This window comes from Heterodontus francisci, chromosome 6, assembly GCF_036365525.1.
Source record: "Heterodontus francisci isolate sHetFra1 chromosome 6, sHetFra1.hap1, whole genome shotgun sequence".
In the NCBI taxonomy this organism is placed as follows: domain Eukaryota; kingdom Metazoa; phylum Chordata; class Chondrichthyes; order Heterodontiformes; family Heterodontidae; genus Heterodontus; species Heterodontus francisci.
In genome coordinates, this window is record NC_090376.1 from 158,222,097 (window position 1) to 158,246,203 (window position 24,107).

Sequence of the window (24,107 nt, forward strand, 5' to 3'; positions counted from 1 at the left end):
TCAGAGAGTGATAGAGAGTGACAGAGAGTGTCAGAGAGTGATAGAGAGTGTCAGAGAGTGTCAGAGAGTGTCAGAGAGTGTCAGAGAGTGATAGAGAGTGATAGAGAGCGTCAGAGATTTTCAGAGAGTGATAGAGAGTGATGGAGAGTGTTTGAGAGTGTCAGAGAGTGTCAGAGATTGTCTGAGAGTGTCAGAGAGTGATAGAGAGTGATAGAGAGTGTCAGAGAGTGATAGAGAGTGTCAGAGAGTGATAGAGAGTGATAGAGAGTGTCAGAGAGTGTCAGAGAGTGTCAGAGAGTGATAGAGAGTAATAGAGAGTGTCAGAGAGTGTCAGAGAGTGATAGAGAGTGATAGAGAGTTTCAGAGAGTGTCAGAGAGTGTCTGAGAGTGATAGAGACTGATAGAGAGTGTCAGAGAGTGTCAGAGAGTGTCAGAGAGTGATAGAGAGTGATGGAGAGTGTCTGAGAGTGTCAGAGAGTGTCTGAGAGTGTCAGAGAGTGTCAGAGAGTGTCTGAGAGTGTCAGAGAGTGATAGAGAGTGTCGGAGAGTGATAGAGAGTGATAGAGAGTTTCAGAGAGTGTCAGAGAGTGTCTGAGAGTGTCAGAGAGTGATAGAGAGTGATAGAGAGTGTCAGAGAGTGATAGAGAGTGTCAGAGAGTGTCAGAGAGTGTCTGAGAGTGTCAGAGAGTGATAGAGAGTGATAGAGAGTGTCAGAGAGTTTCAGAGAGTGATAGAGAGTGATGGAGAGTGTTTGAGAGTGTCAGAGAGTGTCTGAGAGTGTCAGAGAGTGATAGAGAGTGATAGAGAGTGTCAGAGAGTGATAGGAAGTGTCAGAGAGTGTCAGAGAGTGTCTGAGAGTGTCAGAGAGTGATAGAGAGTGATAGAGAGTGTCAGAGAATGTCAGAGAGAGTCAGAGAGTGTCAGAGAGTGATAGAGAGTGATAGAGAGTGTCAGAGAGTGATAGAGAGTGATAGAGAGTTTCAGAGAGTGTCAGAGAGTGTCTGAGAGTGATAGAGAGTGATAGAGAGTGTCAGAGAGTGTCAGAGAGTGTCAGAGCGTGATAGAGACAGATGGAGAGTGTCTGAGAGTGATAGAGAGTGTCAGAGTGTGTCAGAGAGTGTCTGAGAGTGATAGAGAGTGATAGAGAGTGTCAGAGAGTGTCAGAGAGTGTCAGAGAGTGATAGAGAGTGATGGAGAGTGTCTGAGAGTGTCAGAGAGTGTCTGAGAGTGTCAGAGAGTGTCAGAGAGTGTCGGAGAGTGATAGAGAGTGATAGAGAGTTTCAGAGAGTGTCAGAGAGTGTCTGAGAGTGTCAGAGAGTGATAGAGAGTGATAGAGAATGTCAGAGAGTGATAGAGAGTGTCAGAGAGTGTCAGAGAGTGTCAGAGAGTGATAGAGAGTGATAGAGAGTGTCAGAGAGTGTCAGAGAGTGTCAGAGAGTGATAGAGAGTGATAGAGAGTGTCAGAGAGTGATAGAGAGTGATAGAGAGTTTCAGAGAGTGTCAGAGAGTGTCTGAGAGTGATAGAGAGTGATAGAGAGTGTCAGAGAGTGTCAGAGAGTGTCAGAGAGTGATAGAGAGTGATGGAGAGTGTCTGAGAGTGTCAGAGAGTGTCTGAGAGTGTCAGAGAGTGATAGAGAGTGATAGAGAGTGATAGAGAGTGTCAGAGAGTGTCAGAGAGTGATAGAGAGTGATAGAGAGTTTCAGAGAGTGTCTGAGAGTGTCAGAGAGTGATAGAGAGTGTCAGAGAGTGATAGAGAGTGTCAGAGAGTGTCAGAGAGTGATAGAGAGTGAAAGAGAGTGATAGAGAGTTTCAGAGAGTGTCAGAGTGTGATAGAGAGTGTCAGAGAGTGATAGAGAGTGATAGAGAGTGTCAGAGCGTGTCAGAGAGTGTCAGAGAATGATAGAGAGTGTCAGAGAGTGATGGAGAGTGATAGAGAGTTTCAGAGAGTTTCAGAGAGTGTCTGAGAGTGTCAGAGAGTGATAGAGAGTGATAGAGAGTGTCAGAGAGTGTCAGAGAGTGTCAGAGAGTGATATAGAGTGATAGAGAGTTTCAGAGAGAGTCAGAGAGTGTCAGAGAGTGTCTGAGAGTTTCAGAGAGTGTCAGAGAGTGTCAGAGAGTGTCTGAGAGTGTCTGAGAGTGTCAGAGAGTGTCAGAGAGTGTCAGAGAGTGTCAGAGAGTGATATAGAGTGATAGAGAGTTTCAGAGAGTGTCAGAGAGTGTCAGAGAGTGTCTGAGAGTTTCAGAGAGTGTCAGAGAGTGTCAGAGAGTGTCTGAGAGTGTCTGAGAGTGTCAGAGAGCGTCAGAGAGTGTCAGAGAGTGTCTGACAGTGTCTGAGAGTGTCAGAGAGTGTCAGAGAGTGTCAGAGAGTGATAGTGAGTGTCTGAGAGTGTCAGAGAGTGATAGAGAGTGTCAGTGAGTGATAGAGAGTGTCAGAGTGTGTCAGAGAGTGTCAGAGAGTGTCAGAGAGTAAAAGAGAGTAAAAGAGAGTGATAGAGAGTGTCAGAGAGTGATAGAGAGTGTCAGAGAGTGTCAGAGAGTGATAGAGAGTGATAGAGAGTTTCAGAGAGTTTCATCGAGTGTCTGAGAGTGTCAGAGAGTAATAGAGAGTGATAGAGAGTGTCAGAGAGTGTCAGAGAGTGTCAGAGAGTGATAGAGAGTGATAGAGAGTTTCAGAGCGTGTCAGAGAGTGTCAGAGAGTGATAGAGAGTGATGGAGAGTGTCTGAGAGTGTCAGAGAGTGATAGAGAGTGATCGAGAGTGTCTGAGAATGTCAGAGAGTGTCAGAGAGTGATAGAGAGTGATAGAGAGTTTCAGATAGTGTCAGAGAGTGTCTGAGAGTGTCAGAGAGTGATAGAGAGTGATAGAGAGTGTCAGAGAGTGATAGAGAGTGTCAGAGAGTGTCAGAGAGTGTCAGAGAGTGTCTGAGAGTGTCTGAGAGTGTCAGAGAGTGATAGAGAGTGATAGAGAGTGTCAGAGAGTGTCAGAGAGTGATAGAGAGTGATAGTGAGTGTCAGAGAGTGTCAGAGAGTGTCCGAGAGTGTCAGAGAGTGATAGAGAGTGATAGAGAGTTTCAGAGAGTGTCATAGAGTGTCTGAGAGTGTCAGAGAGTGATAGAGAGTGATAGAGAGTGTCAGAGAGAGATAGAGAGTGACAGAGAGTGTCAGACAGTGATAGAGAGTGTCAGAGAGTGTCAGAGAGTGTCAGAGAGTGATATAGAGTGAAAGAGAGTGTCAGAGAGTGTCGGAGAGTGATAGAGAGTGATAGAGAGTTTCAGAGAGTGTCAGAGAGTGTCTGAGAGTGTCAGAGAGTGATAGAGAGTGATAGAGAGTGTCAGAGAGTGATAGAGAGTGTCAGAGAGTGTCAGAGAGTGTCTGAGAGTGTCTGAGAGTGTCAGAGAGTGATAGAGAGTGATAGAGAATGTCAGAGAGTGTCAGAGAGTGTCAGAGAGTGATAGAGAGTGGTAGAGAGTGTCAGAGAGTGTCAGAGAGTAATAGAGAGTGATAGAGTGTGTCAGAGAGTGTCAGAGAGTGTCAGAGAGTGATAGAGAGTGATAGAGAGTTTCAGAGAGTGTCAGAGAGTGTCTGAGAGTGTCAGAGAGTGATAGAGAGTGATAGAGAGTGTCAGAGAGTTTCAGAGAGTGATAGAGAGTGATGGAGAGTGTTTGAGAGTGTCAGAGAGTGTCTGAGAGTGTCAGAGAGTGATAGAGAGTGATAGAGAGTGTCAGAGCATGTCAGAGAGTGATAGAGAGTGATAGAGCGTGTCAGAGAGTGTCAGAGAGTGATAGAGAGTGATGGAGAGTGCCTGAGAGTGTCAGAGAGTGATAGAGAGTGATCGAGAGAGTCTGAGAGTGTCAGAGAGTGTCAGAGAATGATAGAGAGTGATAGACAGTTTCAGATAGTGTCAGAGAGTGTCTGAGAGTGTCAGAGAGTGATAGAGAGTGATAGAGAGTGTCAGAGAGTGATAGAGAGTGATAGAGAGTTTCAGAGAGTGTCAGAGAGTGTCAGAGAGTGAAAGTGAGTGTCTGAGAGTGTCAGAGAGTGATATAGAGTGATAGAGAGTGTCAGAGAGTGTCAGAGAGTGATAGAGAGTGATAGAGAGTTTCAGAGAGTGTCTGAGAGTGTCTGAGAGTGTCAGAGAGTGATAGAGAGTGATAGAGAGTGTCAGAGAGTGTCAGAGAGTGATAGAGAGTGATAGAGAGTGATGGAGAGTGTCTGAGCGTGTCAGAGAGTGATAGAGAGTGATAGAGAGTGTCAGAGAGTGATAGAGAGTGTCAGAGAGTGTCAGTGTCAGAGAGTGTCTGAGAGTGTCAGAGAGTGATAGAGAGTGTCAGAGAGTGTCAGAGAGTGATAGAGAGTGTCAGAGAGTGTCAGAGAGTGTCAGAGAGTGTCAGAGAGTGATATAGAGTGATAGAGAGTGCCAGAGAGTGTCGGAGAGTGATAGCGAGTGATAGAGAGTTTCAGAGAGTGTCAGAGAGTGTCTGAGAGTGTCAGAGAGTGATAGAGAGTGATAGAGAGTGTCAGAGACTGATAGAGAGTGTCAGATAGTGTCTGAGAGTGTCAGAGAGTGATAGAGAGTGATAGAGAGTGTCAGAGAGTGTCAGAGAGTGTCAGAGAGTGTCAGAGAGTGATAGAGAGTGTCAGAGAGTGTCAGAGAGTGATAGAGAGTGTCAGAGAGTGTCAGAGAGTGTCAGAGAGTGTCAGAGAGTGATATAGAGTGATAGAGAGTGCCAGAGAGTGTCGGAGAGTGATAGCGAGTGATAGAGAGTGTCAGAGAGTGTCAGAGAGTGTCAGAGAGTGTCAGAGAGTGATAGAGAGTGTCAGAGAGTGTCAGAGAGTGATAGAGAGTGTCAGAGAGTGTCAGAGAGTGTCAGAGAGTGTCAGAGAGTGATATAGAGTGATAGAGAGTGCCAGAGAGTGTCGGAGAGTGATAGCGAGTGATAGAGAGTGTCAGAGAGTGTCTGAGAGTGTCAGAGAGTGATAGAGAGTGATAGAGAGTGTCAGAGACTGATAGAGAGTGTCAGATAGTGTCTGAGAGTGTCAGAGAGTGATAGAGAGTGATAGAGAGTGATAGAGAGTGTCAGAGAGTGTCAGAGAGTGTCAGAGAGTGTCAGAGAGTGATAGTGAGTGTCAGAGAGTGATAGAGAGTGATAGAGAGTGTCAGAGAGTGTCAGAGAGTGTCAGGGAGTGTCAGAGAGTGATAGTGAGTGTCTGAGAGTGTCAGAGAGTGATAGAGAGTGACAGAGAGTGTCAGAGAGTGATAGAGAGTGTTAGAGAGTGTCAGAGAGTGTCAGAGAGTGATAGAGAGTGATAGAGAGTGTCAGAGAGTGTCAGAGAGTGATAGTGAGTGTCAGAGAGTGTCAGAGAGTGTCAGAGAGTGATAGAGAGTGATAGAGAGTTTCAGAGAGTGTCAGAGAGTGTCTGAGAGTGTCAGAGAGTGATAGAGTGATAGAGAGTGTCAGAGAGTGATAGAATGTGATTGAATGTGTCAGAGAGTGATATAGAGTGATAGAGAGTGTCAGAGAGTGTCGAAGAGTGATAGAGAGTGATAGAGAGTTTCAGAGAGTGTCAGAGAGTGTCTGAGAGTGTCAGAGAGTGATAGAGAGTGATAGAGAGTGCCAGAGAGTGATAGAGAGCGTCAGAGAGTGTCAGAGAGTGTCTCAGAGTGTCAGAGAGTGTCAGAGAGTGATAGCGAGTGATAGAGAGTGTCAGAGAGTGTCAGAGAGTGTCAGAGAGTGTCAGAGAGTGATAGAGAGTGATAGAGAGAGTCAGAGAGTGTCAGAGAGTGATAGAGAGTGATAGAGTGTGTCAGAGAGTTTCAGAGAGTGTCAGAGAGTGTCTGAGAGTGATAGAGAGTGATAGAGAGTGTCAGAGAGTGTCAGAGAGAGTCTGAGAGTGTCAGAGAGTGATAGAGAGTGATAGAGAGTGTCAGAGAGTGTCTGAGAGTGTCTGAGAGTGTCTGAGAGTGTCAGAGAGTGATAGAGAGTGACAGAGCGTGTCAGAGAGTGTCAGAGAGTGATAGAGAGTGATAGAGAGTGATAGAGAGTTTCAGAGAGTGTCAGAGAGTGATAGTCAGTGTCTGAGAGTGTCAGAGAGTGATATAGAGTGATAGAGAGTGTCAGAGAGTGTCAGAGAGTGATAGAGAGTGATAGAGAGTGTCAGAGCGTGTCAGAGAGTGTCAGAGAGTGATAGAGAGTGTCAGAGAGTGATAGAGAGTGATAGAGAGTTTCAGAGAGTTTCAGAGAGTGTCTGAGATTGTGTGAGTGTGTCACAGAGCGATAGAGAGGGATAGAGAGTGTCAGAGAGTGTCAGAGAGTGTCAGAGAGTGATAAAGAGTGATAGAGAGTTTCAGAGAGTGTCTGAGATTGTCTGAGAGTGATAGAGAGTTTCAGAGAGTGTCAGAGAGTGTCTGAGAGTGTCAGAGAGTGATGGAGATTGATAGAGAGTGATAGAGAGTGTCAGAGAGCGATAGAGAGTGATAGAGACTGTCAGAGAGTGTCAGAGAGAGTCAGAGAGTGATAGAGAGTGCCAGAGAGTGTCAGAGAGTGTCAGAGAGTGATAGAGAGTGATAATGAGTTTCAGAGAGTGTCAGAGAGTGTCTGAGAGTGATAGAGAGTGATAGAGAGTGTCAGAGAGTGTCAGAGAGTGTCAGAGAGTGATAGAAAGTGATAGAGAGTTTCAGAGAGTGTTAAAGAGTGTCAGAGAGTGTCTGAGAGTGTCAGAGAGTGAAAGAGAGTGTCAGAGAGTGTCAGAGAGTGATAGAGAGTGATAGAGAGTGTCAGAGAGTGTCAGAGAGTGTCAGAGAGTGATAGTGAGTGTCAGAGAGTGTCAGAGAGTGATAGAGAGTGATAGAGAGTTTCAGGGAGTAATAGTGAGTGTCTGAGAGTGTCAGAGAGTGATAGAGAGTGTCAGAGAGTGTCAGAGAGTGATATAGAGTGATAGAGAGTGTCAGTGAGTGTCAGAGAGTGTCAGAGAGTGAGAGTGAGTGTCAGAGAGTGTCAGAGAGTGATAGAGAGTGATCGAGAGTGTCAGAGAGTGAAATAGACTGTCAGAGAGTGTCAGACAGTGCCAGAGAGTGATAGAGAGTGATAGAGAGTTTCAGAGAGTGTTAAAGAGTGTCAGAGAGTGTCTGAGAGTGTCAGAGAGTGTCAGAGAGTGTCAGAGAGTGATAGAGAGTGATAGAGAGTTTCAGAGAGTGTCAGAGAGTGTCTGAGAGTGTCAGAGAGTGATAGAGAGCGATAGAGAGTGTCAGAGAGTGTCAGAGAGTGTCAGAGAGTGATAGTGAGTGTCAGAGAGTGTCAGAGAGTGATAGAGAGTGATAGAGAGTTTCAGAGAGTGATAGTGAGTGTCTGAGAGTGTCAGAGAGTGTCAGAGAGTGTCAGAGAGTGATGGTGAGTGTCAGAGAGTGTCAGAGAGTGATAGAGAGTGATCGAGAGCGTCAGAGATTGTCAGAGAGTGATAGAGAGTGATAGAGAGTGATAGAGAGTGTCAGAGAGTGTCAGAGAGTGTCAGAGAGTGATAGTGAGTGTCAGAGAGTGTCAGAGAGTGATAGAGAGTGATCGAGAGCGTCAGAGAGTGTCAGAGAGTGATAGAGAGTGATAGAGAGTGTCAGAGAGTGTCAGAGAGTGTCAGAGAGTGATAGTGAGTGTCAGAGAGTGTCAGAGAGTGATAGAGAGTGATCGAGAGCGTCAGAGAGTGTCAGAGAGTGATAGAGAGTGATAGAGAGTGTCAGAGAGTGTCAGAGAGTGTCAGAGAGTGATAGTGAGTGTCAGAGAGTGTCAGAGAGTGTCAGAGAGTGATAGTGAGTGTCTGAGAGTGTCAGAGAGAGATAGAGAGTGATAGAGAGTATCAGAGAGTGATAGAGAGTGTCAGAGAGTGTCAGAGAGTGTCAGAGAGTGTCAGAGTGTGATAGAGAGTGATAGAGAGTGTCAGAGAGTGTCAGAGAGTGATAGAGAGTGATAGTGAGTTTCAGAGAGTGTCAGAGAGTGATAGAGAGTGATAGAGAGTTTCAGAGAGTGTCTGAGAGTGTGTGAGAGTGTCAGAGAGTGATAGAGAGTGTCAGAGAGTGATAGAATGTGATAGAGAGTGTCAGAGAGTGATAGAGAGTGTCAGAGAGTGTCAGAGAGTGTCAGAGAGTGATATAGAGTGATAGAGAGTGTCAGAGAGTGTCGGAGAGTGATAGAGAGTGATAGAGAGTTTCAGAGAGTGTCAGAGAGTGTCTGAGAGTGTCAGAGAGTGATAGAGAGTGATAGAGAGTGTCAGAGCGTGATAGAGAGTGTCAGAGAGTGTCAGAGAGTGTCTGAGAGTGTCAGAGAGTGATAGAGAGTGATAGAGAGTGTCAGAGAGTGTCAGAGAGTGTCAGAGAGTGATAGAGAGTGATATAGAGTGTCAGAGAGTGTCAGAGAGTGATAGAGTGTGTCAGAGAGTGTCAGAGAGTGTCAGAGAGTGATAGAGAGTTTCAGAGAGTGTCAGAGAGTGTCTGAGAGTGATAGAGAGTGATAGAGAGTGATAGAGAGTGTCAGAGAGTGTCAGAGAGTGTCAGAGAGTGATAGAGAGTGTCTGAGAGTGTCTGAGAGTGTCTGAGAGTGTCAGAGAGTGTCTGAGAGTGTCTGAGAGTGTCAGAGAGTGTCAGAGAGTGATAGAGAGTGATAGAGAGTGTCTGAAAGTGTCAGAGAGTGTCAGAGAGTGATATAGAGTGATAGAGAGTTTCAGAGAGTGTCAGAGAGTGATAGAGTGTGATAGAGAGTTTCAGAGAGTGTCAGAGAGTGTCTGAGAGTGTCTGAGAGTGTCAGAGAGTGATAGAGAGTGATAGAGCGTGTCAGCGAGTGTCAAAGAGTGATAGAGAGTGATAGAGAGTGATAGAGAGTGTCAGAGAGTGTCAGAGAGTGTCTGCGAGTGTCAGAGAGTGATAGAGAGTGACAGAGAGTGATAGAGAGTGATAGAGAGTGTCAGAGATTGTCAGAGAGTGATAGAGTGTGTCAGAGAGTGTCAGAGAGTGTCAGAGAGTGATAGAGATTGATAGAGAGTTTCAGAGAGTGTCAGAGAGTGTCTGAGAGTGTCTGAGAGTGTCAGAGAGTGATAGAGAGTGATAGAGCGTGTCAGCGAGTGTCAAAGAGTGATAGAGAGTGATAGAGAGTGATAGAGAGTGTCAGAGAGTGTCAGAGAGTGTCTGCGAGTGTCAGAGAGTGATAGAGAGTGACAGAGAGTGATAGAGAGTGATAGAGAGTGTCAGAGATTGTCAGAGAGTGATAGAGTGTGTCAGAGAGTGTCAGAGAGTGTCAGAGAGTGATAGAGATTGATAGAGAGTTTCAGAGAGTGTCAGAGAGTGTCTGAGAGTGATAGAGAGTGATAGAGAGTGTCAGAGAGTGTCAGAGAGTGTCAGAGAGTGATAGAGAGTGTCTGAGAGTGTCTGAGAGTGTCAGAGAGTGATAGAGAGTGATAGAGAGTGTCAGAGAGTGTCAGAGAGTGATAGAGTGTTTCAGAGAGTGTCTGAGAGTGTCAGAGAGTGTCAGAGAGTGATAGAGAGTGATAGAGAGTGTCAGAGAGTGTCAGAGAGTGTCAGAGAGTGATAGAGAGTGTCTGAGAGTGTCTGAGAGTGTCAGAGAGTGATAGAGAGTGATAGAGAGTGTCAGAGAGTGTCAGAGAGTGATAGAGTGTTTCAGAGAGTGTCTGAGAGTGTCAGAGAGTGTCAGAGAGTGATAGAGAGTGATAGAGCGTGTCAGAGAGTGTCAGAGAGTGATAGAGAGTGATAGAGAGTTTCAGAGAGTGTCAGAGAGTGATAGTGAGTGTCTGAGAGTGTCAGAGAGTGATATAGAGTGATAGAGAGTGTCAGAGAGTGTCAGAGAGTGATAGAGAGTGATAGAGAGTGTCAGAGCGTGTCAGAGAGTGTCAGAGAGTGATAGAGAGTGTCAGAGAGTGATAGAGAGTGATAGAGAGTTTCAGAGAGTTTCAGAGAGTGTCTGAGAGTGTCAGAGAGCGATAGAGAGGGATAGAGAGTGTCAGAGAGTGTCAGAGAGTGTCAGAGAGTGTCAGAGATTGATTGAGAGTGTCAGAGAGTGATAGAGAGTGTCAGAGAGTGTCAGAGAGTGTCAGAGAGTGTCAGAGTGTGATAGAGAGTGATAGAGAGTGTCAGAGAGTGTCAGAGAGTGATAGAGAGTGATAGTGAGTGTCAGAGAGTGTCAGAGAGTGATAGAGAGTGATAGAGAGTTTCAGAGAGTGTCTGAGAGTGTGTGAGAGTGTCAGAGAGTGATAGAGAGTGTCAGAGAGTGATAGAATGTGATAGAGAGTGTCAGAGAGTGATAGAGAGTGTCAGAGAGTGTCAGAGAGTGTCAGAGAGTGTCAGAGAGTGATATAGAGTGATAGAGAGTGTCAGAGAGGGACGGAGAGTGATAGAGAGTGATAGAGAGTTTCAGAGAGTGTCAGAGAGTGTCTGAGAGTGTCAGAGAGTGATAGAGAGTGATAGAGAGTGTCAGAGAGTGATAGAGAGTGTCTGAGAGTGTCAGAGAGTGTCTGAGAGTGTCAGAGAGTGATAGAGAGTGATAGAGAGTGTCAGTGAGTGTCAGAGAGTGTCAGAGAGTGATAGAGAGTGATATAGAGTGTCAGAGAGTGTCAGAGAGTGATAGAGTGTGTCAGAGAGTGTCAGAGAGTGTCAGAGAGTGATAGAGAGTGTCAGAGAGTGTCTGAGAGTGATAGAGAGTGATAGAGAGTGTCAGAGAGTGTCAGAGAGTGTCAGAGAGTGATAGAGAGTGTCTGAGAGTGTCTGAGAGTGTCTGAGAGTGTCTGAGAGTGTCTGAGAGTGTCAGAGAGTGTCTGAGAGTGTCTGAGAATGTCAGAGAGTGTCAGAGAGTGATAGAGAGTGATAGAGAGTGTCTGAGAGTGTCAGAGAGTGTCAGAGAGTGATAGAGAGTGATAGAGAGTTTCAGAGAGTTTCAGAGAGTGATAGAGTGTGATAGAGAGTTTCAGAGAGTGATAGAGAGTGATAGAGAGTGTCAGAGAGTGTCAGAGAGTGTCAGAGAGTGATAGAGAGTGTCTGAGAGTGTCTGAGAGTGTCTGAGAGTGTCTGAGAGTGTCAGAGAGTGTCTGAGAGTGTCTGAGAGTGTCAGAGAGTGTCAGAGAGTGATAGAGAGTGATAGAGAGTGTCTGAGAGTGTCAGAGAGTGTCAGAGAGTGATAGAGAGTGATAGAGAGTTTCAGAGAGTTTCAGAGAGTGATAGAGTGTGATAGAGAGTTTCAGAGAGTGTCAGAGAGTGTCTGAGAGTGTCTGAGAGTGTCTGAGAGTGTCAGAGAGTGATAGAGAGTGATAGAGCGTGTCAGCGAGTGTCAAAGATTGATAGAGAGTGATAGAGAGTGATAGAGAGTGTCAGAGAGTGTCAGAGAGTGTCTGCGAGTGTCAGAGAGTGATAGAGAGTGACAGAGAGTGTCAGAGAGTGTCAGAGAGTGTCAGAGAGTGTCAGAGAGTGTCAGAGAGTGATAGAGAGTGATAGAGAGTGTCAGAGATTGTCAGAGAGTGATAGAGTGTGTCAGAGAGTGTCAGAGAGTGTCAGAGAGTGATAGAGATTGATAGAGAGTTTCAGAGAGTGTCAGAGAGTGTCTGAGAGTGATAGAGAGTGATAGAGAGTGTCTGAGAGTGTCAGAGAGTGTCTGAGAGTGTCAGAGAGTGATAGAGAGTGATAGAGAGTGTCAGAGAGTGTCAGAGAGTGATAGAGTGTTTCAGAGAGTGTCTGAGAGTGTCAGAGAGTGTCAGAGAGTGATAGAGAGTGATAGAGCGTGTCAGAGAGTGTCAGAGAGTGATAGAGAGTGATAGTGAGTGTCTGAGAGTGTCAGAGAGTGATATAGAGTGATAGAGAGTGTCAGAGAGTGTCAGAGAGTGATAGAGAGTGATAGAGAGTGTCAGAGCGTGTCAGAGAGTGTCAGAGAGTGATAGAGAGTGTCAGAGAGTGATAGAGAGTGATAGAGAGTTTCAGAGAGTTTCAGAGAGTGTCTGAGAGTGTCTGAGAGTGTCAGAGAGCGATAGAGAGGGATAGAGAGTGTCAGAGAGTGTCAGAGAGTGTCAGAGAGTGTCAGAGAGTGATCGAGAGTGATCGAGAGTGATAGAGAGTGATAGAGAGTGTCAGAGAGTGTCTGAGATTGTCTGAGAGTGATAGAGAGTTTCAGAGTTTCAGAGAGTGTCAGAGAGTGTCTGAGAGTGTCAGAGAGTGATGGAGAGTGATAGAGAGTGATAGAGAGTGTCAGAGAGCGATAGAGAGTGATAGAGACTGTCAGAGAGTGTCAGAGAGAGTCAGAGAGTGATAGAGAGTGCCAGAGAGTGTCAGAGAGTGATGGAGAGTGATAGAGAGTGATAGAGAGTGTCAGAGAGCGATAGAGAGTGATAGAGACTGTCAGAGAGTGTCAGAGAGAGTCAGAGAGTGATAGAGAGTGCCAGAGAGTGCCAGAGAGTGTCAGAGAGTGATAGAGAGTGTCAGAGAGTGTCAGAGAGTGTCAGAGAGTGATAGAGAGTGATAGAGAGTGTCAGAGAGTGTCAGAGAGTGATAGTGAGTGTCAGAGAGTGTCAGAGAGTGATAGAGAGTGATAGAGAGTTTCAGAGAGTGATAGTGAGTGTCTGAGAGTGTCAGAGAGTGATAGAGAGTGTCAGAGAGTGTCAGAGTGTGATATAGAGTGATAGAGAGTGTCAGTGAGTGTCAGAGAGTGTCAGAGAGTGATAGTGAGTGTCAGAGAGTGTCAGAGAGTGGTAGAGAGTGATAGAGAGTGTCAGAGAGTGATGGAGACTGTCAGAGAGTGATGGAGAGTGATAGAGAGTGTCAGAGAGTGTCAGAGAGTGTCAGAGAGTGATAGTGAGTGTCTGAGAGTGTCTGAGAGTGTCAGAGAGTGATAGAGAGTGATAGAGAGTGTCAGAGAGTGATGGAGACTGTCAGAGAGTGATGGAGAGTGATAGAGAGTGTCAGAGAGTGTCAGAGAGTGTCAGAGAGTGTCAGAGAGTGATAGTGAGTGTCTGAGAGTGTCTGAGAGTGTCAGAGAGTGATAGAGAGTGATAGAGACTGTCAGAGAGTGTCAGAGAGTGTCAGAGAGTGATAGAGAGTGATAGAGAGTGTCAGAGAGTGTCAGAGAGTGATAGAGAGTGATATAGAGTGTCAGAGAGTGTCAGAGAGTGTCAGAGAGTGATAGTGAGTGTCAGAGAGTGTCAGAGAGTGATATAGAGTGATAGAGAGTTTCAGAGAGTGATAGTGAGTGTCTGAGAGTGTCTGAGAGTGTCAGAGAGTGATAGAGAGTGATAGAGACTGTCAGAGAGTGTCAGAGAGTGTCAGAGAGTGATAGAGAGTGATAGAGAGTGTCAGACAGTGTCAGAGAGTGATAGAGAGTGATAGAGAGTGTCAGAGAGTGTCAGAGAGTGTCAGAGAGTGATAGTGAGTGTCAGAGAGTGTCAGAGAGTGATAGAGAGTGATAGAGAGTTTCAGAGAGTGATAGTGAGTGTCTGAGAGTGTCAGAGAGTGATATAGAGTGATAGAGAGTGTCAGTGAGTGTCAGAGAGTGTCAGAGAGTGATAGTGAGTGTCTGAGAGTGTCAGAGAGTGATATAGAGTGATAGAGAGTGTCAGTGAGTGTCAGAGAGTGTCAGAGAGTGATAGTGAGTGTCTGAGAGTGTCAGAGCGTGATAGAGTGTGTCAGAGAGTGTCAGAGAGTGTCAGAGAGTGATAGAGAGTGATAGAGAGTTTCAGAGAGTTTCAGAGAGTGTCAGAGAGTGATAGGGAGTTTCAGAGAGTGTCTGAGAGTGTCAGAGAGTGTCAGAGTGTGATAGAGAGTGTCTGAGAGTGTCAGAGAGTGTCTGAGAGTGTCAGAGAGTGATAGAGAGTGTCAGAGAGTGTCAGAGAGTGATAGAGTGTTTCAGAGAGTGTATGAGACTGTCTGAGAGTGTCTGAGAGTGTCAGAGAGTAATAGAGAGTGATAGAGCGTGTCAGAGAGTGTCAGAGAGTGATAGAGAGTGATAGAGAGTGATAGAGAGTTTCAGAGAGTGTCAGAGAGTGATAGTGAGTGTCTGAGAGTGTCAGAGAGTGATATAGAGTGATAGAGAGTGTCAGAGAGTGTCAGAGAGTGATAGAGAGTGATAGAGAGTGTCAGAGCGTGTCAGAGAGTGTCAGATAGTGATAGAGAATGTCAGAGAGTGATTGAGAATTTCAGAGAGTTTAAGAGAGTGTCTGAGAGTGTCTGAGAGTGTCAGAGAGCGATAGAGAGGGATAGAGAGTGTCAGAGAGTGTCAGAGAGTGTCAGAGAGTGTCAGAGAGTGATCGAGAGTGATAGAGAGTGATAGAGAGTGTCAGAGAGTGTCTGAGATTGTCTGAGAGTGATAGAGTGTGTCAGAGAGTGTCAGAGAGTGATAGAGAGTTTCAGAGAGTGTCAGAGAGTGTCTGAGAGTGATAGAGAGTGATAGAGAGTGATAGAGAGTGTCAGAGAGTGTCAGAGAGTGTCAGAGAGTGATAGAGAGTGTCTGAGAGTGTCTGAGAGTGTCTGAGAGTGTCAGAGAGTGTCTGAGAGTGTCTGAGAGTGTCAGAGAGTGTCAGAGAGTGATAGAGAGTGATAGAGAGTGTCTGAGAGTGTCAGAGAGTGTCAGAGAGTGATAGAGAGTGATAGAGAGTTTCAGAGAGTGTCAGAGAGTGATAGAGTGTGATAGAGAGTTTCAGAGAGTGTCTGAGAGTGTCTGAGAGTGTCAGAGAGTGATAGAGAGTGATAGAGCGTGTCAGCGAGTGTCAAAGAGTGATAGAGAGTGATAGAGAGTGATAGAGAGTGTCAGAGAGTGTCAGAGAGTGTCTGCGAGTGTCAGAGAGTGATAGAGAGTGACAGAGAGTGTCAGAGAGTGTCAGAGAGTGTCAGAGAGTGTCAGAGAGTGATAGAGAGTGATAGAGAGTGTCAGAGATTGTCAGAGAGTGATAGAGTGTGTCAGAGAGTGTCAGAGAGTGTCAGAGAGTGATAGAGATTGATAGAGAGTTTCAGAGAGTGTCAGAGAGTGTCTGAGAGTGATAGAGAGTGATAGAGAGTGTCAGAGAGTGTCAGAGAGTGTCAGAGAGTGATAGAGAGTGTCTGAGAGTGTCAGAGAGTGTCTGAGAGTGTCAGAGAGTGATAGAGAGTGATAGAGAGTGTCAGAGAGTGTCAGAGAGTGATAGAGTGTTTCAGAGAGTGTCTGAGAGTGTCAGAGAGTGTCAGAGAGTGATAGAGAGTGATAGAGCGTGTCAGAGAGTGTCAGAGAGTGATAGAGAGTGATAGAGAGTTTCAGAGAGTGTCAGAGAGTGATAGTGAGTGTCTGAGAGTGTCAGAGAGTGATATAGAGTGATAGAGAGTGTCAGAGAGTGTCAGAGAGTGATAGAGAGTGATAGAGAGTGTCAGAGCGTGTCAGAGAGTGTCAGAGAGTGATAGAGAGTGTCAGAGAGTGATAGAGAGTGATAGAGAGTTTCAGAGAGTTTCAGAGAGTGTCTGAGAGTGTCTGAGAGTGTCAGAGAGCGATAGAGAGGGATAGAGAGTGTCAGAGAGTGTCAGAGAGTGTCAGAGAGTGTCAGAGAGTGATCAAGAGTGATAGAGAGTGATAGAGAGTGTCAGAGAGTGTCTGAGATTGTCTGAGAGTGATAGAGAGTTTCAGAGTTTCAGAGAGTGTCAGAGAGTGTCTGAGAGTGTCAGAGAGTGATGGAGAGTGATAGAGAGTGATAGAGAGTGTCAGAGAGCGATAGAGAGTGATAGAGACTGTCAGAGAGTGTCAGAGAGAGTCAGAGAGTGATAGAGAGTGCCAGAGAGTGCCAGAGAGTGTCAGAGAGTGATAGAGAGTGTCAGAGAGTGTCAGAGAGTGTCAGAGAGTGATAGAGAGTGATAGAGAGTGTAAGAGAGTGTCAGAGAGTGATAGTGAGTGTCAGAGAGTGTCAGAGAGTGATAGAGAGTGATAGAGAGTTTCAGAGAGTGATAGTGAGTGTCTGAGAGTGTCAGAGAGTGATAGAGAGTGTCAGAGAGTGTCAGAGTGTGATATAGAGTGATAGAGAGTGTCAGTGAGTGTCAGAGAGTGTCAGAGAGTGATAGTGAGTGTCAGAGAGTGTCAGAGAGTGGTAGAGAGTGATAGAGAGTGTCACAGAGTGATGGAGACTGTCAGAGAGTGATGGAGAGTGATAGAGAGTGTCAGAGAGTGTCAGAGAGTGTCAGAGAGTGTCAGAGAGTGATAGTGAGTGTCTGAGAGTGTCTGAGAGTGTCAGAGAGTGATAGAGAGTGATAGAGACTGTCAGAGAGTGTCAGAGAGTGTCAGAGAGTGATAGAGAGTGATAGAGAGTGTCAGAGAGTGTCAGAGAGTGATAGTGAGTGTCAGAGAGTGTCAGAGAGTGATAGAGAGTGATAGAGAGTTTCAGAGAGTGATAGTGAGTGTCTGAGAGTGTCAGAGAGTGATATAGAGTGATAGAGAGTGTCAGTGAGTGTCAGAGAGTGTCAGAGAGTGATAGTGAGTGTCTGAGAGTGTCAGAGAGTGATAGAGAGTGATAGTGAGTGTCAGAGAGTGTCAGAGAGTGATAGAGAGTGATAGAGAGTTTCAGAGAGTGATAGTGAGTGTCAGACAGTGATAGAGTGTGTCAGAGAGTGTCAGAGAGTGTCAGAGAGTGATAGAGAGTGATAGAGAGTTTCAGAGATTTTCAGAGAGTTTCAGAGAGTGTCAGAGAGTGATAGGGAGTTTCAGAGAGTGTCTGAGAGTGTCAGAGAGTGTCAGAGTGTGATAGAGAGTGTCTGAGAGTGTCAGAGAGTGTCTGAGAGTGTCAGAGAGTGATAGAGAGTGTCAGAGAGTGTCAGAGAGTGATAGAGTGTTTCAGAGAGTGTATGAGACTGTCTGAGAGTGTCTGAGAGTGTCAGAGAGTGATAGAGAGTGATAGAGCGTGTCAGAGAGTGTCAGAGAGTGATAGAGAGTGATAGAGAGTGATAGAGAGTTTCAGAGAGTGTCAGAGAGTGATAGTGAGTGTCTGAGACTGTCAGAGAGTGATATAGAGTGATAGAGAGTGTCAGAGAGTGTCAGAGAGTGATAGAGAGTGATAGAGAGTGTCAGAGCGTGTCAGAGAGTGTCAGATAGTGATAGAGAATGTCAGAGAGTGATTGAGAATTTCAGAGAGTTTCAGAGAGTGTCTGAGAGTGTCTGAGAGTGTCAGAGAGCGATAGAGAGGGATAGAGAGTGTCAGAGAGTGTCAGAGAGTGTCAGAGAGTGTCAGAGAGTGATCAAGAGTGATAGAGAGTGATAGAGAGTGTCAGAGAGTGTCTGAGATTGTCTGAGAGTGATAGAGAGTGTCAGAGAGTGATAGAGAGTGATAGAGAGTTTCAGAGAGTGTCAGAGAGTGTCAGAGAGTGTCAGAGAGTGATAGAGAGTGTCAGAGAGTGTCAGAGAGTGTCAGAGAGTGTCAGAGAGTGATATAGAGTGATAGAGAGTGTCAGAGAGTGTCGGAGAGTGATAGAGAGTGATAGAGAGTTTCAGAGAGTGTCAGAGAGTGTCTGAGAGTGTCAGAGAGTGATAGAGAGTGATAGAGAGTGTCAGAGAGTGATAGAGAGTGTCTGAGAGTGTCAGAGAGTGTCTGAGAGTGTCAGAGAGTGATAGAGAGTGATAGAGAGTTTCAGAGAGTGTCAGAGAGTGTCAGAGAGTGTCAAAGAGTGATAGAGAGTGATATAGAGTGTCAGAGAGTGTCAGAGAGTGATAGAGTGTGTCAGAGAGTGTCAGAGAGTGTCAGAGAGTGATAGAGAGTTTCAGAGAGTGTCAGAGAGTGTCTGAGAGTGATAGAGAGTGATAGAGAGTGATAGAGAGTGTCAGAGAGTGTCAGAGAGTGTCAGAGAGTGATAGAGAGTGTCTGAGAGTGTCAGAGAGTGTCAGAGAGTGTCTGAGAGTGTCTGAGAGTGTCAGAGAGTGATAGAGAGTGATAGAGAGTGTCTGAGAGTGTCAGAGAGTGTCAGAGAGTGATAGAGAGTGATAGAGAGTTTCAGAGAGTTTCAGAGAGTGATAGAGTGTGATAGAGAGTTTCAGAGAGTGTCAGAGAGTGTCTGAGAGTGTCTGAGAGTGTCTGAGAGTGTCAGAGAGTGTCAGAGAGTGATAGAGAGTGATAGAGCGTGTCAGCGAGTGTCAAAGAGTGATAGAGAGTGATAGAGAGTGATAGAGAGTGTCAGAGAGTGTCAGAGAGTGTCTGCGAGTGTCAGAGAGTGATAGAGAGTGACAGAGAGTGTCAGAGAGTGTCAGAGAGTGTCAGAGAGTGTCAGAGAGTGTCAGAGAGTGATAGAGAGTGATAGAGAGTGTCAGAGATTGTCAGAGAGTGATAGAGTGTGTCAGAGAGTGTCAGAGAGTGTCAGAGAGTGATAGAGAGTGATAGAGAGTTTCAGAGAGTGTCTGAGAGTGTGTGAGAGTGTCAGAGAGTGATAGAGAGTGTCAGAGAGTGTCAGAGAGTGTCAGAGAGTGTCAGAGAGTGATATAGAGTGATAGAGAGTGTCAGAGAGTGTCGGAGAGTGATAGAGAGTGATAGAGAGTTTCAGAGAGTGTCAGAGAGTGTCTGAGAGTGTCAGAGAGTGATAGAGAGTGATAGAGAGTGTCAGAGAGTGATAGAGAGTGTCTGAGAGTGTCAGAGAGTGTCTGAGAGTGTCAGAGAGTGATAGAGAGTGATAGAGAGTGTCAGAGAGTGTCAGAGAGTGTCAGAGAGTGTCAGAGAGTGATAGAGAGTGATATAGAGTGTCAGAGAGTGTCAGAGAGTGATAGAGTGTGTCAGAGAGTGTCAGAGAGTGTCAGAGAGTGATAGAGAGTTTCAGAGAGTGTCAGAGAGTGTCTGAGAGTGATAGAGAGTGATAGAGAGTGATAGAGAGTGTCAGAGAGTGTCAGAGAGTGTCAGAGAGTGATAGAGAGTGTCTGAGAGTGTCAGAGAGTGTCAGAGAGTGTCTGAGAGTGTCTGAGAGTGTCAGAGAGTGATAGAGAGTGATAGAGAGTGTCTGAGAGTGTCAGAGAGTGTCAGAGAGTGATAGAGAGTGATAGAGAGTTTCAGAGAGTTTCAGAGAGTGATAGAGTGTGATAGAGAGTTTCAGAGAGTGTCAGAGAGTGTCTGAGAGTGTCTGAGAGTGTCTGAGAGTGTCAGAGAGTGATAGAGAGTGATAGAGCGTGTCAGCGAGTGTCAAAGAGTGATAGAGAGTGATAGAGAGTGATAGAGAGTGTCAGAGAGTGTCAGAGAGTGTCTGCGAGTGTCAGAGAGTGATAGAGAGTGACAGAGAGTGTCAGAGAGTGTCAGAGAGTGTCAGAGAGTGTCAGAGAGTGTCAGAGAGTGATAGAGAGTGATAGAGAGTGTCAGAGATTGTCAGAGAGTGATAGAGTGTGTCAGAGAGTGTCAGAGAGTGTCAGAGAGTGATAGAGAGTGTCAGAGAGTGATCGAGAGTGATAGAGAGTGATAGAGAGTGTCAGAGAGTGTCTGAGATTGTCTGAGAGTGATAGAGTGTGTCAGAGAGTGTCAGAGAGTGATAGAGAGTTTCAGAGAGTGTCAGAGAGTGTCTGAGAGTGATAGAGAGTGATAGAGAGTGATAGAGAGTGTCAGAGAGTGTCAGAGAGTGTCAGAGAGTGATAGAGAGTGTCTGAGAGTGTCTGAGAGTGTCTGAGAGTGTCAGAGAGTGTCTGAGAGTGTCTGAGAGTGTCAGAGAGTGTCAGAGAGTGATAGAGAGTGATAGAGAGTGTCTGAGAGTGTCAGAGAGTGTCAGAGAGTGATAGAGAGTGATAGAGAGTTTCAGAGAGTGTCAGAGAGTGATAGAGTGTGATAGAGAGTTTCAGAGAGTGTCTGAGAGTGTCTGAGAGTGTCAGAGAGTGATAGAGAGTGATAGAGCGTGTCAGCGAGTGTCAAAGAGTGATAGAGAGTGATAGAGAGTGATAGAGAGTGTCAGAGAGTGTCAGAGAGTGTCTGCGAGTGTCAGAGAGTGATAGAGAGTGACAGAGAGTGTCAGAGAGTGTCAGAGAGTGTCAGAGAGTGTCAGAGAGTGATAGAGAGTGATAGAGAGTGTCAGAGATTGTCAGAGAGTGATAGAGTGTGTCAGAGAGTGTCAGAGAGTGTCAGAGAGTGATAGAGATTGATAGAGAGTTTCAGAGAGTGTCAGAGAGTGTCTGAGAGTGATAGAGAGTGATAGAGAGTGTCAGAGAGTGTCAGAGAGTGTCAGAGAGTGATAGAGAGTGTCTGAGAGTGTCAGAGAGTGTCTGAGAGTGTCAGAGAGTGATAGAGAGTGATAGAGAGTGTCAGAGAGTGTCAGAGAGTGATAGAGTGTTTCAGAGAGTGTCTGAGAGTGTCAGAGAGTGTCAGAGAGTGATAGAGAGTGATAGAGCGTGTCAGAGAGTGTCAGAGAGTGATAGAGAGTGATAGAGAGTTTCAGAGAGTGTCAGAGAGTGATAGTGAGTGTCTGAGAGTGTCAGAGAGTGATATAGAGTGATAGAGAGTGTCAGAGAGTGTCAGAGAGTGATAGAGAGTGATAGAGAGTGTCAGAGCGTGTCAGAGAGTGTCAGAGAGTGATAGAGAGTGTCAGAGAGTGATAGAGAGTGATAGAGAGTTTCAGAGAGTTTCAGAGAGTGTCTGAGAGTGTCTGAGAGTGTCAGAGAGCGATAGAGAGGGATAGAGAGTGTCAGAGAGTGTCAGAGAGTGTCAGAGAGTGTCAGAGAGTGATCAAGAGTGATAGAGAGTGATAGAGAGTGTCAGAGAGTGTCTGAGATTGTCTGAGAGTGATAGAGAGTTTCAGAGTTTCAGAGAGTGTCAGAGAGTGTCTGAGAGTGTCAGAGAGTGATGGAGAGTGATAGAGAGTGATAGAGAGTGTCAGAGAGCGATAGAGAGTGATAGAGACTGTCAGAGAGTGTCAGAGAGAGTCAGAGAGTGATAGAGAGTGCCAGAGAGTGCCAGAGAGTGTCAGAGAGTGATAGAGAGTGTCAGAGAGTGTCAGAGAGTGTCAGAGAGTGATAGAGAGTGATAGAGAGTGTAAGAGAGTGTCAGAGAGTGATAGTGAGTGTCAGAGAGTGTCAGAGAGTGATAGAGAGTGATAGAGAGTTTCAGAGAGTGATAGTGAGTGTCTGAGAGTGTCAGAGAGTGATAGAGAGTGTCAGAGAGTGTCAGAGTGTGATATAGAGTGATAGAGAGTGTCAGTGAGTGTCAGAGAGTGTCAGAGAGTGATAGTGAGTGTCAGAGAGTGTCAGAGAGTGGTAGAGAGTGATAGAGAGTGTCACAGAGTGATGGAGACTGTCAGAGAGTGATGGAGAGTGATAGAGAGTGTCAGAGAGTGTCAGAGAGTGTCAGAGAGTGTCAGAGAGTGATAGTGAGTGTCTGAGAGTGTCTGAGAGTGTCAGAGAGTGATAGAGAGTGATAGAGACTGTCAGAGAGTGTCAGAGAGTGTCAGAGAGTGATAGAGAGTGATAGAGAGTGTCAGAGAGTGTCAGAGAGTGATAGTGAGTGTCAGAGAGTGTCAGAGAGTGATAGAGAGTGATAGAGAGTTTCAGAGAGTGATAGTGAGTGTCTGAGAGTGTCAGAGAGTGATATAGAGTGATAGAGAGTGTCAGTGAGTGTCAGAGAGTGTCAGAGAGTGATAGTGAGTGTCTGAGAGTGTCAGAGAGTGATAGAGAGTGATAGTGAGTGTCAGAGAGTGTCAGAGAGTGATAGAGAGTGATAGAGAGTTTCAGAGAGTGATAGTGAGTGTCAGACAGTGATAGAGTGTGTCAGAGAGTGTCAGAGAGTGTCAGAGAGTGATAGAGAGTGATAGAGAGTTTCAGAGATTTTCAGAGAGTTTCAGAGAGTGTCAGAGAGTGATAGGGAGTTTCAGAGAGTGTCTGAGAGTGTCAGAGAGTGTCAGAGTGTGATAGAGAGTGTCTGAGAGTGTCAGAGAGTGTCTGAGAGTGTCAGAGAGTGATAGAGAGTGTCAGAGAGTGTCAGAGAGTGATAGAGTGTTTCAGAGAGTGTATGAGACTGTCTGAGAGTGTCTGAGAGTGTCAGAGAGTGATAGAGAGTGATAGAGCGTGTCAGAGAGTGTCAGAGAGTGATAGAGAGTGATAGAGAGTGATAGAGAGTTTCAGAGAGTGTCAGAGAGTGATAGTGAGTGTCTGAGACTGTCAGAGAGTGATATAGAGTGATAGAGAGTGTCAGAGAGTGTCAGAGAGTGATAGAGAGTGATAGAGAGTGTCAGAGCGTGTCAGAGAGTGTCAGATAGTGATAGAGAATGTCAGAGAGTGATTGAGAATTTCAGAGAGTTTCAGAGAGTGTCTGAGAGTGTCTGAGAGTGTCAGAGAGCGATAGAGAGGGATAGAGAGTGTCAGAGAGTGTCAGAGAGTGTCAGAGAGTGTCAGAGAGTGATCAAGAGTGATAGAGAGTGATAGAGAGTGTCAGAGAGTGTCTGAGATTGTCTGAGAGTGATAGAGAGTGTCAGAGAGTGATAGAGAGTGATAGAGAGTTTCAGAGAGTGTCTGAGAGTGTGTGAGAGTGTCAGAGAGTGATAGAGAGTGTCAGAGAGTGTCAGAGAGTGTCAGAGAGTGTCAGAGAGTGATATAGAGTGATAGAGAGTGTCAGAGAGTGTCGGAGAGTGATAGAGAGTGATAGAGAGTTTCAGAGAGTGTCAGAGAGTGTCTGAGAGTGTCAGAGAGTGATAGAGAGTGATAGAGAGTGTCAGAGAGTGATAGAGAGTGTCTGAGAGTGTCAGAGAGTGTCTGAGAGTGTCAGAGAGTGATAGAGAGTGATAGAGAGTGTCAGAGAGTGTCAGAGAGTGTCAGAGAGTGTCAGAGAGTGATAGAGAGTGATATAGAGTGTCAGAGAGTGTCAGAGAGTGATAGAGTGTGTCAGAGAGTGTCAGAGAGTGTCAGAGAGTGATAGAGAGTTTCAGAGAGTGTCAGAGAGTGTCTGAGAGTGATAGAGAGTGATAGAGAGTGATAGAGAGTGTCAGAGAGTGTCAGAGAGTGTCAGAGAGTGATAGAGAGTGTCTGAGAGTGTCAGAGAGTGTCAGAGAGTGTCTGAGAGTGTCTGAGAGTGTCAGAGAGTGATAGAGAGTGATAGAGAGTGTCTGAGAGTGTCAGAGAGTGTCAGAGAGTGATAGAGAGTGATAGAGAGTTTCAGAGAGTTTCAGAGAGTGATAGAGTGTGATAGAGAGTTTCAGAGAGTGTCAGAGAGTGTCTGAGAGTGTCTGAGAGTGTCTGAGAGTGTCAGAGAGTGTCAGAGAGTGATAGAGAGTGATAGAGCGTGTCAGCGAGTGTCAAAGAGTGATAGAGAGTGATAGAGAGTGATAGAGAGTGTCAGAGAGTGTCAGAGAGTGTCTGCGAGTGTCAGAGAGTGATAGAGAGTGACAGAGAGTGTCAGAGAGTGTCAGAGAGTGTCAGAGAGTGTCAGAGAGTGTCAGAGAGTGATAGAGAGTGATAGAGAGTGTCAGAGATTGTCAGAGAGTGATAGAGTGTGTCAGAGAGTGTCAGAGAGTGTCAGAGAGTGATAGAGAGTGATAGAGAGTTTCAGAGAGTGTCTGAGAGTGTGTGAGAGTGTCAGAGAGTGATAGAGAGTGTCAGAGAGTGTCAGAGAGTGTCAGAGAGTGTCAGAGAGTGATATAGAGTGATAGAGAGTGTCAGAGAGTGTCGGAGAGTGATAGAGAGTGATAGAGAGTTTCAGAGAGTGTCAGAGAGTGTCTGAGAGTGTCAGAGAGTGATAGAGAGTGATAGAGAGTGTCAGAGAGTGATAGAGAGTGTCTGAGAGTGTCAGAGAGTGTCTGAGAGTGTCAGAGAGTGATAGAGAGTGATAGAGAGTGTCAGAGAGTGTCAGAGAGTGTCAGAGAGTGTCAGAGAGTGATAGAGAGTGATATAGAGTGTCAGAGAGTGTCAGAGAGTGATAGAGTGTGTCAGAGAGTGTCAGAGAGTGTCAGAGAGTGATAGAGAGTTTCAGAGAGTGTCAGAGAGTGTCTGAGAGTGATAGAGAGTGATAGAGAGTGATAGAGAGTGTCAGAGAGTGTCAGAGAGTGTCAGAGAGTGATAGAGAGTGTCTGAGAGTGTCAGAGAGTGTCAGAGAGTGTCTGAGAGTGTCTGAGAGTGTCAGAGAGTGATAGAGAGTGATAGAGAGTGTCTGAGAGTGTCAGAGAGTGTCAGAGAGTGATAGAGAGTGATAGAGAGT